The 14,726-nt window shown below is 45.6% G+C and overlaps 1 protein-coding gene and 1 non-coding gene across 2 annotated transcripts in view; one reads left to right on the top strand and one right to left on the bottom strand.

Annotated features, from left to right (window-relative positions):
• Positions 1–14,726, bottom strand: part of LMX1A (LIM homeobox transcription factor 1 alpha) — a 150,405-nt gene that overhangs the window by 12,156 nt on the left and 123,523 nt on the right. The gene's annotated exons all lie outside the window — the stretch shown is intronic.
• On the top strand, positions 3,165–3,294 carry LOC132516604 (small nucleolar RNA SNORA33). The gene has a single exon (XR_009539423.1). It is a non-coding gene; the product is annotated as a small nucleolar RNA SNORA33 (small nucleolar RNA).

Here is a 14,726-nt window from a genome sequence, read left to right as displayed (position 1 = left end):
AGTGTGTGTGTGAGTGCTTGTGGGAAAGAAGGGGGGGTGGTAGTCGGGGGGCTGGTTCCAGAAGGAAGATGTGATTGCTGAAGTTTGGTCGGAGCCCTAGAAGTGGATGGCTGAGGTCCCTGATGTTTTCGTACTGCCTCTGGACTTACCCCAGCCTAAGATACATGCACATTCCCCGAGACCTGCTATCCCATCCTAGAACAGCAGAAAGGACCAGTGGGGGAAAGAGCCATCTCCTAGGGCAGCCCTTGGTGCCCATTTTGGGAGGATGTAAAGAGCATTACAGGCGACTGCTCATTCATTCTCTCTACATCCCTGTGAGAAGAGACAAAAACATCTGTTTTCAGAAGAAGAGGGAGGGGCAGAAGTGGGAGCAGAGGGAGGACGAGATTAAGATTTGTCTCTGGAGTGTTTCTATCGTTTTTTGGGGTGCATTTTCTTCTTCTGATTCCTCCTTTTTGCTGTTCAATATCTCTCTCTTCTGTCTGCTAAGGGCCCCATTTTGCCTTCCAAGAAGCACTAGATGCTCTAGACCAGGCATCTACAAACTTGTTTTGTAAAAGGCCAGAGAGTAAAATATTTCACTCTTTGCAGGCCTTATGGCCTCTAGTGCAACCACTCAACTCTGCCACTGTAGTACGAAAGCAGCCGCAGACAGGACGAATAGGCATGGCTGGGCTCCAGTAAAACTGTATTTCAAAAGCAGGCACCAGGCCGGATTTGTCCTGCATACCATAGTTTGCTGGCCCCTGCCCTAGACCTCTCCTGACCCGTTCTCCATCAAAACTTACGTATCCTGTGTTCCAGGCTTTCACGCTCTGACTCTGGGGCAGGAAGCACTGCTCATCTGCTACACTGAGTCAGGGATTAGCAGGGTCTGAAGTGTCCTCTCCCACAGTCAATAACACATAGAAATGGAATGCCTCCAACCAAACAGTCACCACCATGGAATTTCAGGTGTCCTGGCAGATCTGAGCAAGAGAAACTCTGAAGATAGAGGAACGGAAGGCCTTTCCATTTCCCAAAGTGCAGACAGATGTCACAACCCGGCTGCCAAGGGGAAGGCAGACCATCGCTAACCGTCACCCAGCTTTGGTCTGCCGGGTTGTAAATATTACGAGCATAGCAGTGCCCTCTGACTCCCTCGGGGAACTTCCAGACTGTTCAGGGAGGCTCCCATCTCCTCGTTCGGCAGGGGCAGGGCTGCCTGACTCTGATGCCAACTTCTCCATGAAAGCAGGCAGTGCCTGAAATATACACTTACTGATTTGTCCAAGAGAAAGGAAAGTTCTAAATGAGCCAGGAGATTTCTCCCAGGGCCAGCAGGAGTACTGGAGAGCAGGAGATGCAGAAAAACCTTCCAACAGCAGAGACATCTCGGAAGCGGAAGGAGGGGCAGCCCCTCGGCATTGCCAGAGGCTCCCACACCCAGATGCAGGTCAGAGCGATCCCTCATAATTTAAGCTGACACCCCTCAGCGGAGATGAAAGGAACACCACTTGCTGTCTCCAGCAACAAATGTCAGCATCCCTGGAGGCCATTTAGACACAAACGCAGCATAAATCTGACTCCTAGAGGGAAAGTCCGGAGATTAAGTCTCCACGCACAGCCTACCAGGGTGAAATGAATTTGCTTGGCACAAAGTTGGAACATGTTTCTCAGGGCCTTTCTTTCCCATCTCTTGTAAAAAAAAAATCTGGAATGGCTCGGGGGCTGTTGCTTCCCGCTTGCCTGGTCCCCCCACTCATTTATGACATAAGCAATGGCAGATGAAAGACCCAGCCATGGTTTATGGCCCCGAGACAGGCTGTACTACCTGTGGGGCCTCACAGATTCATTTCAGGTTGTTGGAAAAATCCCAACAGATCATAAACAGGGCAAGAGATATCAGAGCTTGGCCCAGGAGGCGACGGTGAAGGAGGAGGGCCAGAGACCCTCGTGCTAGGAAAGGGAGAGGCAGGAACAGGCCTCACATGCTTCCCACGTGATGGGCCTCATAAATGTCCTTCAGGCCGGGGGAGTAAGAGGAAGGGTCTGGGACTTGTGGTGGGTGGAGGGGGGAGGGAAAGAAGTAAGGGAGGAATTTATGAAGACAGAATATGTAGGGAACTATTTCAGTCGCTGCCCTGCACTGAATGGATCAGAATTCCATTCTCCCGGAGCATAACTGGATGCAAGGCAGCATTTCACATTCAAGAGGCAGTAGGTAAAGTTCCCTAGAATAGCAAAGTCCCTGCAGCTACTGTTTTGAAACTGCCTCACACAGAGTTCTTCAAGGAGGTCTCAACTCAGACCCAAATCAAGTTCCCGGAAAAGATTTGCCTTGCACCTTGTTCGCGTAATCATCCGCTCAGTAAGCATTTATCGTGGGCTCGTGTATCACGCACTGAGCAAGGACAGTTCTGGGCTACAGAGATGATTAAGACTTGCCCTCTGTTCTCACAGATCCCAGATTAATAGGGGAGAAGGCTACAATGCCAAAATAATAGCTCTGCTTAGAGGACTTGGAGGAGGGGACTGGGAAGGTGACACAGTACAGGTGTCACTCGAGGTGAAAGTGAATGACAATGAACAGAAGTTGCCAGGCAGGAAAGGGCAGAGAGGGCGTTTTAGGTCCAGAGAGACCTTCTAACGGCATGGGAGCAAGACCTTGACCCGGGAAGTGAGGCTCATCCGATAGATGAGGTACATCCAATAGTACCTTGCATGTCATTAGGTACTCAGCACCCTGCACTGCATCGCAAGGGGATGAGTGAGATCTGAGATGACCCCTTGCTCTCAAGGAACAGAAAACTGTGTTAGAGTTAGCACGTGTGAAACAATAAATATAAAATAGTATTTGGTTATGCTCTTTAGGCACGGTATACATAGACGGGGAAAGGGGGGAAGGGATAAATTAGGAGTTAGGGATTAGCCGATACGCACTACTACGTATAAAAGAGATAAACAACAAGGTCTTACTATATGGCACAAAGAACTATATATTCAATATCCTGTAATAACCTACAATGGAAATGAATCTGTAGAAGTATATATATATATATATATATATATATATATATATATATATATATATATATAAAACACTGAATCACTTTGCTATACACCTGAAACTAACACAACATTGTAAATCAACTATACTTCAATTTAAAATTGTAGGCATAAAGCCAGCCAATGAATCTGCTTACCTGAATGTGTTTCTGCAGAAATTTAGAAAATGCTGGCAATAGGAAAGCCGTGTTACGAGCCTTAAAGACACTGAAGTCTTTAAGGTCCCTGAAAATGGCTACAAGACAAAAAAAAAAAAAAAAAAGTAGGCATATAGGAAAGAGAGGTGTCAAAGTGCCAGAGGAAGTAGTAAAGGCAGGAGCCTAAATGCAAGGGAGGAGGGAGGCATGGATCTGGAAAAGCAGAGGGGAGAGGGCAGGGGTTCTGAGAATGGCTCAGCCTTGAACTGGAGAAAAGGGGAGAGAATGGGCATGAGGGAGACCTCAAGGCCCTGGCAGAGGGTGCACTTCTGAGGGGAGAAGAAATGCAGGGTGGAGAGGCCACGTGGAGCTTACTCCAGGGGTCCTGATGTTCCAGAGCCGATGTTGTTAGCAATGGTGAGACATGGGGGGAGTTCTGTGTCTGGAGCTACACAGGAAAATTGTGGACCCAGAGCGCAGGGCACCATGGACCGGGAAAGCACAGACACCAGCTGCTAGACTGCTGTGTCCATGTGTGGGTGACACCACCAGGCCACCAGGTCCACTTTGCAGACTGGGGTGAGGGAGTCTCTCAGGTCTCAGTGCTAGACAAGGGCCCTGAAAAAGAAGAAGCAAATGCCCACATCCCAACCACCAGTTGTGTGCCAGGCCCCGTGTCCGGGGTAAACATTTCATCTCATCTCTGTGGCAACACAGCATGGCAGGCACTGGCGGAACTCCTCTCCTACCTAAGGAATAAACACAGTCTCAGAGAGTTTCAGGAACCTCCCCCAACACACAGGGCCTAGGTGGGATGGCCAGGTTTCACGCAAAGCTTGTCTGCTTCCAAGCCCAGGCCTGAGACACTCCTACAGGGAGCAGAGAAACAGGCTTTTTAACCAGCAAACCAGGCATAAGCAAATGACAGTCACCTGTGCACGTCCCAGCCCAAGAGTGGAGGCAATCTAGATGCTAGGTTGCCAAAGACCACGAAAAGATCACTCTTTATATCCAAAGAACATATGAAGTGGTGGAAAGTAACTTTAGCCATGAAATACGAGACTTGGACCCTAGTTCTAATTTTGCTACTAAGCTGTATACCCCTAAATGAAATTCCTCACGTTTCTGAGACTCAATTTCTTCATCTACAAGATGAAATAAAAAGCCCTTTCCCTTAGCTAATAGTTGACTGGGCTTCTTCACTTTACAATTGCATTATTTCATTGTTTCTATTCGAACAGTAGGAGGCAGGAAATGTGTTATTATGCAACACCCCCCCCCTTTTTTTTTTTTACCACAGATGAGAGATGAGTCAACCAGGCCCCACGGACGTGGGGTGATGTTTTGGGTGATGTTTGCCCAAGGGCACACAGCTGGGATGCTCCGTCTTCCACTCCCACTTCCCCTCTCCTGCCTAAGCTGCCTCTGGGGTTGCTGGATCTGAAGATCCAAGGATACCTGTGACTTGCAGAACATCAGGTGAGGCCCAACGGCAGGCAGCATCACTGTTATTAAAGAGTGAGGAAAGAAAAGGGAAGGTTTTCTGAGGGGTACGGATCATCCACTCACACTCTTGAGCTCCTGCTGGAAAAGCCATTCTTTTCAGTCCAAAAGGGACAGAGCTTAGTTTAAATCCAGGTTCCCCCCACTCCTACCCACCCTCCCCAGGCACCCCCTGCCACTGCGACCCCACTCAGGGACAGGGCACTAGGCATTTCAAGAGCAGGGCAGACAGAAGCCGAGCTGCTCTCCTGAGTCAGGCTGTGGGTAAAGGGTCCCAAGAAAGACACCTTTGTTCAGCGATGCCCACTGTGGATGGAGACTCTTGTGCCAGGCAGAGGGAGGGGAAGGCAGGTCAGAGCAAGGGCATCCAGCTCCGACATCCAGGCAGCCCCTCGAGGGGAGCTGGGTCTCCACTCTGGGAGTGCTGGCGCCTGCCACAGCCTGGACCCCTCTCCTTTTGCTTTTCTCTGCTGGCTGGTGCTCCTGAAAGGGAAACCTTGTGCCTGGGAGGTTTGTAGGGAAAAGAGACAGTATTGGTACTGACTGGTGGAATTACTGTGAATTTGCATCAGTTTGGGGTCTTTTCGCATTCAAAAAGGATTTGTGCTGGCATCTACCCTGCCTCACTCCCTCCCCCCTTCTACACAGACACACACACTCTGCATCTTTTCCTCTCAGAGTTTTTCCGTCTCTTTCTCCTCCCCTTCCTAATGAAAACGTGGCCACGTGCAACCCAAACTGATAAGCAGAGGTGTACATGCTCAAAGCACCTATGCATAGCTTTGTCATATACTGGAAATCCTGGTAATCGAGATATCAGCAGACACCTCTACACCTACATCACTGTATTCCAATCAAGTATGGATGCATATACTAAATAAAAACCATAACTTGTTCGTTTGGATTCGGCCAGCCCCAGAGAAGGAGACCGGGAAGCTCAGAACAAGATGAATCAGATGTTCGGGGCTCTGCTCTCAGGCTCAATAAAAGCTCATTAATCCGCCAGCCCGATGGTTCACTAGGCACGGGTGTGACATGCATGACATTATATTCGGTTCATATTAATGAGGTTGGAGTGTGTTTGCTCCGATTTACGAACTGACTTAAGTGGATCAATACCATATCTCTTTGGAATAGTCCAATTTTCCTGCGTTAATCACTAGTCTTCAGGAGGATAAAATGATCTGGGATGGGAGACAAAGGGTTAATTTTCTTTCCAAAGTAAAAAAGACCCAAACGAACAATCTTCTAGGTCAGCAGCAGTCCCCAGCCTTTTTGGCATCAGGGACCAGTTTCGGGGAAGACAACTTTTGCACGGACGGGGCGGGGGTGGGGGGTGGGGGGAGTGTGTTGGGGAGAGGGCAGGATGGTTCAGGCGGTATGAGCGACGGGGAGTGGCTGACGGCTCCTTGCCCGTTCACCTCCTGCTGTGCAGCCTGGTTCCTAACAGGCCCCGGACCGGCCTGGGTCTTGGGACCCCCTGCTCTAGGTTACTGCGGAGCTGGGGTGAATTGGCTCACACTCTAAATGTTATCACAGAAATGAGTCCTCCCTGGACAAATTCACCTTGGACTTGACCACAGAGAGAATTTGCCCAGAGGACCACAGCTGATCTGAATGCCTGCCCCCTCGGTGGAGACGTCCTGGTTCTGCAGGCCCTCTGCTGGTTTGGAACGGCAGCCGAGGCCAATACCCAGCCAAGTCTGTGCCTTCAGACTCTAGACCATTCCACAAACTGCTGATAGGCTCAAGAGAGAAGGGAAAAGTGAAGTCAGACACCTACTGAAGTCAGACACCTAGCTTCTGTTCTTATGTCCACTCACTCACCTGCTGTGTGACCTAAAGCAAATGACCTAACCTCTCTGAACCCCACCTTCCTAATTTGTAAAATCAGGGGAATAAAGATCTGCCAAGCTACCCTGATAGGATTATGAACTCAATAGTAGGAGTAAGTAAAAGCACTTTGAAAAAATTTTGTAAAATAGCATAAAAATGTAAGATTTTTAAATATTTTTATTCTCATTATGCATCTTGAGTGTTCATGAACTTACTGTATGTTTCCACTGACTATGAAACTCACACTCCTCATACGGAACCCCTGTCATTCAACAACTACATCATGAGTGTGCCTACTACGTACAGGCACCTTTCTAGACACAGGATAAGGAGTGAACAAGGTCCAGACAGCCTCTGCTCTCCTACCTCTAGCGGGAGAAGAGAGACAAGGAATAAAGAAACACATAATTTATTCTTTAACAATGTTAAATGCTAATAAAATAAAATCGAGCAATGTGTCAAAGAATGATTGGGGGCAGTGGGAGAAGCTTCTTTCGGTTCCATAATTCTGTACCACCAAGAAGATCCAAATCTATCTTCTCCTGAAGCCTCCGTCAACTCCTTCGCATGTCAATTTCTTCCCTTTCCACACACCTGGAGCACGTGTTTGTCTACCTCCACTGTTTTCATTACTCAAGTATATGCAAATTAGAAGACAATTTTATATGTTGCCTTACATTATTCTCCAACTATTTTAGCCAAAGACAATATTGCAAGTGCTAAGATTTTTTGAAAAAAAAAATTGCACTGGAGTAATATAGAAATTCCGTTATGACGTACTCCCGGAGGCGCTACAGCAGAGTGGTTAAGAGCAGTGCTTTGGGCTTAAATATCAACATTTGCTCCATCACTTATTAGCTAGTAGTCTGGGCCAAGTTGCCTCTGCATTAAGTCTTGGTTTCCCATCTGTCAAATGGGGTTAATAGCACCTACCCAATAGGATAATTATAATAATGATATAGACAATTTATGTGCAGTATTTATGGCACTAAGCTCATGATAAGAACTTCACAAATGCTGGCTAACTATCACCATTATAATTTTGTGTACCTTCTATATAACCAGAATAAGCTTCCAGAAAACAAAGATCAAATCTAAATCATCTTTGTATCCTCCACATACAACACCACGCTGAACACTCAGGAGATTAATAGTTTTCGTAGTTGGTGTCCAGTTAATACAGAATGAAGTGACGCACTGCACTAACAGGCATGCTGCAGAGTCTTCCCTGTGTTTCCATTTTTCACAGATTTGTCAATGCCAACCAACTTCCAGTGGTTACAGAAATTATTATAGAATTACAAGCTACTTCCATACTTGGGGCTCAGCTGGAATGAAATTTACTTCCCTTAAACTACAATCTGTATTTCTCTTTCATGTTGATATTGATTCCACTGATGGCCCAGTTTCATCAGTACCCATCCAGTTATGCTTCCACAAGGAGAACAGGAAAGTGAGCCATGAAAAAGAAAAACCCAAAATACAATAACGAACGATAGAAAGGGGAAGGAAGGAAACTAAAGAAAAGAAAATGGAAATGGGACAGAGGGAGGACAACGCTGTGGGGCAGGTACCATGCAATTTGTCCTCCCGCCATTCCTTAGGGGACCGGAAGGCACAGTCTCCAAGGGCAGCTGTGGGAAGGATGGGGCCCTAGGGCAGGAGGCCCTCAGCCCCTTCCAGCTGGGCTGTCTTTCCTAACTGAGAGAGCTTCAACAGACATTTCCATAGCCGTGATTCTTCACGGGTAAGAACACAGATTGGGTGAGGAAAACAAATATTTATCACAGGAAGAGCTTTCCCTAAATTAACTATCAACTGAGTATAAGTGTGTGCAGTGAACTCCATTACAACAATTTGCAGAGTAGTTATGGTTATTACCCGTAAGTGAAGTTGTGTGTCCCAAGATGGTTTTGATATTGATGAAATCATTGCTAATAGCACCATCACAAATGCTTCGTGTAATTAGTTAGCCTTGAATTTCTTTTTTTTTTTTTTAAAGAAGATGTTGGGGGTAGGAGTTTATTTGTTTATTTTTGCTGTGTTGGGTCTTCGTTTCTGTGCCAGGGCTTTCTCTAGTTGTGGCAAGCGGGGGCCACTCTTCATCGCAGTGCGCGGGCCTCTCACTATCACGGCCTCTCTTGTTGCGGAGCACAGGCTCCAGACGCGGAGGCTCAGTAGTTGTGGCTCACGGGCCTAGTTGCTCCGTGGCCTGTGGGATCCTCCCAGACCAGGGCTCGAACCTGTGTCCCCTGCATTAGCAGGCAGATTCTCAACCACTGCGCCACCAGGGAAGCCCCAGCCTTGAATTTCTAACCCTAAAAACTCTTCTTTGCAATCCTGTCGTTACTTGTAAAGTATGGAGTTTACTGTTGATATGAGGATGGGAGGAAGAATACTGTTATTCTGAACCTAAGACCACTGGAATTCAAGTCTAAACTTGGTTCTCAAATCTGAGTACACCTCAGAATCATCTGGAAGGCTGGTTAGACGCAGACTGCTGGCTCCACACCCGGAGTCTCTGATTCAGTAGGTCTGGGATGGAGTCTGTGACTTTTCATTTCTAATGATTTCCCAGGTGATGCTGATACTTCTGGTCCAGGAATCACACTTTGAAAATCACTGATCTAGAACATTCCTCCTTACCCCTACCCCTACCCTTGCACGCATACACAGGGAGGTCTGGAAATCATAACACATTCTTACTTTCAGCTAACGGAGGCCTTCAAATCTTTTCAATTACTCCAAATCTTCAGAGTAATTCCTGCCAGTTTTGATAATTAGGGGAGAATAAAATTATGATTAAAAATGTTTCCCTCTTTAAAAATAATGGTGTGCGAGTGTAAACCAGAAGTTGCAAACTAGCTACTTCGGCCTTGACAGTGTTGGCCCTCAAAGTATTTTTGCTTTTAAGTTGTTACATGAATTGGCAACATTAAGAACGACCAGATATTCAAATAGGGAGTAGAAAAGTGGTTGCCAAGGGGCTGGGAGTGGGGGAAATAGGGTGAGCCCGGTAAAAGGGTAGAAACTTCCAGATGAATAAGGTTTGAGGATCTAACATATAACATGGTGACTAGAGTTAATAACACAGTATTTTATAACTGAATCTTGCTAAGAGAGTTAAACTTAATCTCACTAAAACAAATTTAAAAAATAATAATGGTGCACACAGAGGAAAGGTGGGGTTGAGTGTGCAGTGACTTAAGGTTGACATGAGCAGGGACAGCCCTTGGTATGCGTCGTCTTGAAGTACCCTACCAAGCGTGGGGGTCAGATCTGCCTCTTTGTCAAGTGTCACGGCCACTAAACACCAAAGCCAGGGACACCTAAGCTGGTAAAAGAGCAGTGAGCCCCTACAAGGACTCAGGGGGATGATTCAGCTCTCCCTCACCCTCGTGTGGAGTTGCTCTCTTCCCCTCTATTTAGGATCGCCTCTTCCAGGATTGAAGCAAAGGGCCGGGCAGCCCTTCTGCTTGCCTCACCCAAATGATTCAAAGCTATGCACTGCTCACAAAAACACGGATGTCATCAGATGTGTCCATTTAGCTTAGTGTCCTAGACCAAGTCTTAAAATGAGTCTTCCCTTGCAGTCAGCTGTTTCATCTCTACTGATGCCAGTGAGAGCCGGGGCAAGAGGTTATCAGGAAGCTTGGCAATGTGGAAATACCCTACCATTACAGATACAGCTGAGCTTCGGGAAAATGTAGGTGGCTAATGGGCTGTAACAGCAGCTGCAGCTTAACCTTGCTATCAGGTTCTAAGCTAATATAGCTCCTCTTTATATCACACATCTTGTTCTACAGAATGAATGTGCACCTAAGAAGTTGTGCATGGATCAAACTCTTTATGCAAAGCTGAATTTTATCCTCTCAGTGAAGAAGAGTTCTTAGTTTCATAGATTCTTTATTTTAAGGAATAAATATTTTTCAATATACAGGGGGATTCTAATACTTCAATCATTCATGCATTCACCTAAAAATTTTAATTAAAAAAATTTTAATTGAAATATAATTGACGTACAACACTGTGTAAATTTAAGGTGCACAAAAATATGAGTACCACAGCAGCATTAGCTGACACCTCTATCATGTTGCATAATTATCATTTCTTTTTTGTGGTGGAAACAAGATGTAGTCTGTGAGCAACTCTGAAGTTTATGATACAGTATTGTTGTCTATAATCACTATGCTGTGTATTCCATCTCCAGGATTTATTTATCTCCTAGTTCCCAGTTTGTACCCTTAAATGATATCTCCCCAAATCCCCCACCACCCAGCCTCTGGTAACCAGCATTCTACTCTCTATTTTTAAAATATTTACTTTGCAAAGTACTTAGCATACATCCATGAACAAGACAGAGTCCTGGCTCAAAAAATGTACAGGCTAGTGGAGGAGACAGCGGGTGAGCAGGCATTTACAAAGCAGCAGGAGAAGTGTTTTGATGGGGAGAATTCCCCATCAGAGTGTGATGCTGGGAAAAATTCCGTGGAGGGGCAGCAAACGTGGTCACTGGGGATCAGGGTGGGATTACTCAAGAAGACTGTGGAAAGAATAGGCTGGATTTAACAAAAATAAATTTAAAATAAAAGAGGAAGAGGCAAGGATATTCTAGACACAAGAGAGAGAGAGAGCAGAGCATGGACAGTGAAGGAGTAAGTGGAGCTGATCAAGAAGGCTCTTGCATTTTAGTTTTCTAAAACGTAGAAGCAACACAGTGAAATGATTCAGAGTAGGGGCTTTGAAATCAAAGAGACCTAGGTTCAATGCTGGCTCCTTTGGAAGCAAATTACTTAATTTCTCCAAATCTCAGTTTTCTGTACTGGGCACAGAGTAAACATTTAAGAAATTTAAAATGTTAATTTTCTCAGTTACAACTACGTAATCATAAAGTAATATCATATACTCTATCCAAGAGGGTCTTACTAACATGAGGACTGGCCAAAATTTTTTGCTGTTTTAAAAAAAAAAAAGGAAGGAAGAACGGGCTTCCCTGGTGGCGCAGTGGTTGAGAGTCCGCCTGCCGATGCGGGGGACACGGGTTCGTGCCCCGGTCCGGGAGGATCCCACATGCCGCGGAGCGGCTGTGCCCGTGAGCCATGGCCGCTGAGCCTGTGCGTCCGGAGCCTGTGCTCCGCAACGGGAGAGGCTGCAGCGGTGAGAGGCCCGCGTACCGCAAAAAAAAAAAAAAAAAAAAAAGGAAGGAAGGAAAGGGGAAAAACACTTTAGTCTCAAACTAAGGAGACCGTCATACAAGCAGCTAATTTCAATGTCATTTAAAGGCATTCTTTGGTTCACTACTCCGGCAAACATGTACTGACGCCACACAATGTTTTGGCCACTGTTGTTCTAGGTTTGGGGACTACAGTGGGGACGAGGACAGATGAGACTCCTTCCTTTTGGGGAACCTACCTATCTTTGGGGAAAACATATCAAATCAGAATGAACTAGATCATTCCAGAATTTAAATAGTGAAAAGTAATGAAAAGAGATTTACAACAGGGTGACTGTGATGGAGAAGTCCACAGTTAAGGATGACATTTTAGATAGAGTGGTCCTGGACATTTAGATAGAGGAGCTCCTGCTGAGAAAGTGACATTTGAAGGTGACAAGAAAGAGCAAGCCACATGAGAGCTCAGGGCAGAATGTCCCCAGCAGAGGAGCAGAATGGGCCAGGTGGACTCAGCTGTTAGGGCCATGTCCTAGTCCCTGAAGAGGAGAGAGGTAGAAGATGAGGTGAGGAAGCAGGGGCAGGCCAGGTTAGGGCACACAGGCCATGACGGATTTGACTCTGGATTTGTTCTCAGTACTATGGGAAGCCATAGCGAGTCAGTGGCAAAGGCTGAAGTAGAGTTACCGTCCCCGTCCCTTACCTTCCTAGTTCAGGGCTTTTTTCTATACTTTGCTCCCTGTCGCTAGGAAGTCAAGAGACATGCCTTTCCTCAACACAAAAGAAGGCCTCCACTTTTGTGAACACATACTTATTTTTAAATTTTCTTTCCACCATTTTAGATGTCTCTAATTTTCTTCTTCATCTGTTTTACACAGGTTAAGTGCAATTCCTTGGCACTCAGATTTCTTCCTTGCCTCTCCTCTATGTCCTATGTATCACCTGGGGACTGACCCTTGCAGCCTGCTACATCTGCCTGGGTCCAGCCAACAGGAGGCATTTACAAGGAAAACAGAGGAAAGGGAGAAACCAAGGTGTTCCCTCGACCCCCTTCTGCCTTGGGTGGTTTCTGGTAGCTCTTGCATCTCCTGCACAGCTCCAAGGCACACCTAAGAATCCCACTGTAGTTTTTGTTTCCACCAGATGTCCACAGAAGTCACATCACCTGTCACTCTGAGGCTTCTCTCCTTTGCAAATTTGTAGATTGTCTCACCACCCCGATCTGTTTGCATCCCAGCAATCTCATCACCGTGTAACCAATTCTCTGTATTAAACTCTGTTTGAAATGCTGACAGTTGGTTCTGTCGTCCTGGCTGGTCCCTGGCTGATACAGATCTCGAGATTGACGAGGGATTTCACAGGTTTGGCAACTGTCCCTCCATCTGCCAGGTGAGTATCTCCAGACACTCCATTTCACTAGCCACACTGAAACCTAAGGTAGCTCAAATCACCCTCTCACTTCCTTTGTTATTTTCCTTGGAACTACTTTTGAAGACTTATGCCAAAGTAGAATTAAGTAACAAGACATGGCAATTATCTGCCCCAGGATTTAGATTTTAGGTACAGGATTTGCTGGAAATCAGTAGTAAAGGTCTATGAGCAGTCAGCACCATGGCCAGATCCAAAAGGCCACAGACAAAAACTGGAGGCCAGAAATGACTTCAATGGAACTTTATTCCAGGGACAAGAGAGAGAAATTGGGCAGCTTATCATTTTTACTGGTAGAGCCTCCCTTCAATTTGTCTCCAATACCTGTACCACTATGTCACATTGAGACCAAGTAATTAAAAGGACAGGTTTTGCCACATGCTGCAACACCTTTAGGGATAGATAAAACTGAAATGATCTCTACAACCTGTCCTAGAAGTTATCTACCATATTTCATCAAATATAAGATGCTTTTAATCAGAAAACATGTCATTGTTTTATGGACCACCAAGGAAGAAAATGTGACAAATGAAACTTTGATACAATGCTTTCTCATCACATCAACTGTGAGTCACGTCCCAATTAGGGATATGTTAAGATGCAGCCAGTAAAAGTGTCTTAGAATATGAAATACAGCATTGGCCCTCCTTAGACACCTAAGTTTTCTTACCAGATAAACTGGTTAAAGAACTGGTTATTCTTGAAAACCCTCAGGCTCAGGACTTTGAGGAGGGCATCCATTAATAGAAGTTATAGACAGCCCTCCAGTCATTTCAATTATTGGTCCCAAACATCTCTTTGACCATGTCAATGGGTGAGCCCTGCAGGGGGTGAGAGACAGCCTAATACTAAACATGCCTCCTTCAATAATTACAGTGCCTTGGATGAGTCACTTAACCTCCGTTTCCTCAACTATGAAGTGATGTCTTAGATTCCTTTCAACACAATCTTCTATGTTTTTAAACGAAAAAAAATATTAGCAAACCTGCTATCTGGTTATGATCACTCAACTGACCAGTGGTTCTCAATCAGGAATGTTTGGTCCCACAGTGTCATCTGCAAATGTACAGTTTTTTCCTGGTTGTGACAACAACTGGTGGCCTTATTGGCATTTAAGGCATGGAGGTCATAGATGCAAAATAGTGAACTGTCACACCCAAAATGCCAATAGAGCTCACATTGAAAAATGCTGACTGAGACCTTCTGAGATGGTGTTTATGATGGTGAAAAAAACCTCTGTGCTTATGTTCTGTTTCCATTGTGATTTTTTTCTAATTTTATTATAGTGACTTAATATCAATAGCTATAGAAGGGAGAAAGCAAGACTGTCACTTAGGCAATGCCTAAGGACTACACCCGCCAATTTTCTCTCTAGATGACAATCTAAATCTTAACATTCTCCCACGAACTTTTCAAGTTTCACTTTCCCTGGTGATGGGATCAGCCCTACATATAAGGCGATAAGTCCCTGCATGAGTTAAGTGAAATCAACAGGTTTCCACTGCCATGTCACATTGTTCACAATTCAGCACATAAACACAGCATTATCACTTACCTTCCAGCTGCCCCTTGTTGGAACATGCTGAGAAACAGGTCGTCAT

The sequence above is a fragment of the Lagenorhynchus albirostris genome, chromosome 2, assembly GCF_949774975.1.
Source record: "Lagenorhynchus albirostris chromosome 2, mLagAlb1.1, whole genome shotgun sequence".
In the NCBI taxonomy this organism is placed as follows: domain Eukaryota; kingdom Metazoa; phylum Chordata; class Mammalia; order Artiodactyla; family Delphinidae; genus Lagenorhynchus; species Lagenorhynchus albirostris.
The sequence above is the reverse complement of the archived record's forward strand: the minus strand, read 5'-3'. Positions and strand labels throughout refer to the sequence as shown.